The sequence below is a fragment of the Boleophthalmus pectinirostris genome, unplaced genomic scaffold, assembly GCF_026225935.1.
Source record: "Boleophthalmus pectinirostris isolate CB_2022bp ecotype Guang Dong unplaced genomic scaffold, ASM2622593v1 HiC_scaffold_8, whole genome shotgun sequence".
In the NCBI taxonomy this organism is placed as follows: domain Eukaryota; kingdom Metazoa; phylum Chordata; class Actinopteri; order Gobiiformes; family Gobiidae; genus Boleophthalmus; species Boleophthalmus pectinirostris.
This window is the reverse complement of record NW_026571515.1, coordinates 39,403,361-39,407,958: the sequence shown is the minus strand read 5'-3', so window position 1 is coordinate 39,407,958 and position 4,598 is coordinate 39,403,361.

Genomic DNA, 4,598 nt, shown 5'->3' with positions numbered 1-4,598 from the left:
ATTATAATGCTGTGATTGAGACAAAGGTTGGGCAGCGCTGAGGTTGGAGCTGAATATAATATGCTCCAGAGGGATGACTGCGATTGGTTATTTCAATTAATGAGTTTAGAAACAAGGTCAGGACTGAGGTTAGGAAACTACTCATAGACATAAAAATCGGTGTAATTTATTTTGACCCGAATATTGTTTTTGCTGCACACTTTGAATTTCAGCTACATGTTTTTATTCTTTGTTAATATATTGTCATATGTGAGCTTCTGTGTGAGTTATCTCCCTTGTGGATGAAGTCTAAGGATTATGGTTTGGAAAATGATTAAAGTGGAGATGACAGGTTACGTTACTTTTCCAGTAAAACATAGTTAAGGATGTGCCCCTGGAAATGTATACCGTAATTTCCGGACTATAAGCCGCTACTTTTTTTCTTACACTCTTAACCCTGCGGCTAATAAAACGATGCGGCGAAGATATTGAGGGATTCTTTGTCTGGCACATTGTCCATTCATATATACGATCTATGGCAGGGGTGTCAAACATACGGCCCGGGGCAGGATCTGGCCCTCCAAGACCTTTAATCTGGCCCTCAGCTGATTTTCTACTAAAATATTTGAGTTATATCTCCTATTAAAATATTGGTAATTTTCTGCGGTGCTTATCATAGCAGCTTCTCCAGCGCCTCTGTACGTGGCCCCTCCCACCAGAGCAGCAGACTTGAAGACTTGTCTCTTTCCAAACGCTCTTAAAGGACGATCGTTTTGACTGTTGACCGTGACACCCTCATCAACAAAATGACAAAAATGAGAAAAGTGGAGCCGAGTGCTTTTTAAGACCTTTTTAAGACAACGTAAATGAAAATTAAGAACAACATCACACCCATTATGTTTATTGAAAAACACCTGATCCAATTTTAATAATAAAGACCAACGAACTACTATATCTAGAACAGGTTTTCCCCCACTTTTTCAGCACCTTATATTCAGGTACGGTCTATATATGTACAATTCTAAAGTTTTGTTAAAATTTATATTAACTTATATTCAGGTGCGCTCAATAGTCCGGAAAATACGGTATGTAATGTAACTTTTTGGTTCAGGGTCCGTCACCTGCTTGTTTCTATGGATATGTCATTGCTTATCGTAATTAAACAGCTCTACCTTACATTCAATTCCATTACAGGTGATTACAGCTTCAAAATACATAAAAAAACAGGCATTCTGGCTCTGAGCAGTGTCACCTCTCCACAGAGCTGACCTGTAACTTGGTCCAGTTTGGTCTCCATGAAGATAGAAAAAAAGGTTTAATATCATACCGTAAAACATTCCAAACGAAGTAATAACATCTCCAGGGAGAAAAGCATTTGACAGACCTCCACTAAAAAAGTTATGCAATACACCTTTAACACCATTCCATTTTAGATTTTCCTATAAGTTTTGCCTAGTTTTTGGAGTGTTTTAGTGTATTTTAGTTTGTGGTTTAGAATAACAAAAGTATATGCTATGACATTTTGTAAGATGAAGATTTAAAACTGTCAAAAAATGGCCTCCTTGTGCGTAAATTGTCCCTGCATTTTAGATAGAATTTTCTCTGTGACATACAGTAGGTAGAGGGATTCTGCTTAAAACTACCTCCTATATTTTTGCATCTTTCTTCTCAACTTTTATCCCAAAAATGACATTCTAAGGTGCATTGTGCAAAGTTTCTGCTGGGGAGTCCGTCACCTGTTTGTCTCCAGGGAGATGTTATTGCTTGACCTGGAATGTTACATGGTATGACCTTAAACACATCTATCTAACATTTATTCATTACAGGTGTTTCTATTGCTCAAAAATACAATCATTCTTTTTGTGAACAGGGTTGCCTCTCCACAGATCTGACCTGTAATCTAGCATATACTCAGCTCCTTTATGATAGAGAGGTTTAAGCTATACAGTGGAAAATAATAATAACAATGCATCAGTTTTATATACCGCTTTTATGGACACCCAAAGACGCTTTACAGAGCATTAGTCATTCACTCCACACTCGGTGGTGGTAAACTACTACTATAGCCACAGCTCATTTCTCTCCAGTGACTAGGTCAGGATTCAGAATACACTAGACGGTTTGCAAGAACCCGGGAATTTGTAGATCGCGCAACGGCCAATCAGTGAAGAGCTGTGAAGCCATGATGTCAAACTCGTCGCGCCTGTCTGGGTCCATTTTATGGTACAGCACAACAGTAAACAAAGCGGTCAGGATGGATGTAGACAAAGACAGACATTTTGTGTTGGCAACAATTCCTGAGATCGAGGATTTGAAGCCTGAACAAAGAGAATGTTTGGTGAATTTTATCGAGGGGAAAGACGTTATTGCCCTTCTTCCTATGGGATTTGGGAAAAGCTTAATATACCAGTTAGCCCCGTTAGCGGCGTATTACATCTCTGTCATGACCAAATAGCAGCGATTGGTTAAATAAAAAAAAGTACCCACCTAATGTCAAGTGAACGAATCCGAATGCTGCAAGGTCAGACCACCACCACCACTATCACTCACACACACACCACTTTCATACTAGACGATGTGGTTGAAGTCCCTTGCCTAAGGACACAACGATAGTTTTTGTGACTGGCGCCCCCCTGTGGCACCTGATTTTCATATCCAAGTACCAACCAGGCCCGTCCTTGCTTAGTTTCTGAGATCTGACGGGACCAGACTTTGACAAGCTGGAATGGCTAAACTGGACTATTCTAATCTAGCCAAAACAATAACGTCTCCATGAAGATTAGAAATGATGATAAATATTTACCACGGCAACCCAGATCATAATTTAAAAAAATGTCACAAAAGACATATGATGCTTGTCTGCTGCATAATTCTAAGCTATGAAAAGTGTGGATCATTAAATTGCAGGACAAAGTAAGCACAATAAAGTGGACGTACTGTTGGATAAAGATTATTCAAACATGCATGAATCACTCTAAATACAACACTGAGGGGGGTAAATGAAAAGGAAAAATAATTATAAGATGGATAAAACACTTAAAAGTTGATTTTACATAACAGTCTAAACTTAAAGAGTAAGTTTAGTAACAGGGCTGAGTCATCACTTCCGTCCCCCTTGAGCAAACAACACAGCACTAAAACAGCACGAATCACAGCACTAACTAATCCACCCTAAAATGCTAACTTTCTGTTATAAGACAATCTAGAAATTACCAAGATATCAGAAAAACAGTGATCCTGCTGTCTCCTCCATTATAGCCTATTTGGCTGTGTCTGTCTGGGCTTAAGTGAATAATACTGGACTGAATTGAAAGCTCGGTGAATTGGGGACACATAAATTGCTGGCCTACTTTAGAAAGTAGCCATTTTTGTGTTTCAAAATGTGTTTGTCCATTTTGCAACAAGAGGACGATAGAAGGTAGTTTGCGATGGCAAAAAAAAGATAAAAACTTTGAGTCAGTTATAAAATCTTCCAGCCATAATCAAAATTCTATAAAACAAGTAAGTACTGGTCATTAAAACTACATACCCATCACAAATTTCAAGGTCTTAAAATCTCCATTAGTTTAACATAGTCTAACTGATAATTCTATGACATGTGACAACCCAATCCTGACAATATCCACATACATTCATCTTTGGGTGCTTGCCCGGATTCATAATAGCTATTTTCAGACTCATCTCATTTTGTCAAAAGTGCTTTTTTTTTTTTTTTTTTTTTAACAATCTATTCTTTGGAAGGAAACGCAAAACTCATTTCCAAAAAAGGTGTTTACCTCATCTTTGAAACTACATGTTACACCTTGTGAATGCTAAAAAGTCCTCAAACACCTATTGATACTAAGCTGACCAGACGTCCTCTTTTTTCCAGACAGTCCTCCTTTTAGGACCCAAAAAACATCCGTGAGGAATTTCTAAATGAGCCCAAAATGTTTGTGATTTTTCTCTCACTACCAGTTGCCAGCGTTCAGTGGGAAACCGATTTTAGTTTTGGCGACAATCTTGACTGATCTGATCAGATACAAACATGGTACAATAAAATCATAACATAATTACTGGTGCCTCTCCAGCAACGTGCATCTAAACTCTTCACATCTTCCCCGTTCCCATGTGCTCTCACAGCAAGGGGACAGACTGCTCCTTTGATCAAAAAGTGCACCTACATTTATTAAGCGTATTATAAAGGCCTATTAGCTACTGCGGAGAGGCTGGATGATCATAAAGCAGTTCTTCGTGTCTCAAACTCTGCACCAGTTTTTATTTGATGAAAATTGACCTCATATTAGCAGTGACACGTTTATAAATCCCAGGAGTATCTCAGCATAAACACTGCAGGATAAAACATGTGTTCAGACGTCCTGATAGAGGTTTAAGAGTGTTTAAGTGTTTGTGCTGCTCTTGTCAGATTGTGTTAAAATAAAGCTCAGTTTTAAGTCTAATAAAACTTCTAACAGAGCAGAGCATCACAGCCCCAGGTTGATGTTGATGACATCAGTTTGCTGTGGACATTACCTGGTAGTCGTTCTTCCACTGTGTCTCATGCTCTGGGCTCATGTGTCCCACCAGCTCCTGCACCTTGGTCCTCCTCAGAGGGTTCTTAGTGCTCACGGAGCTCGGGT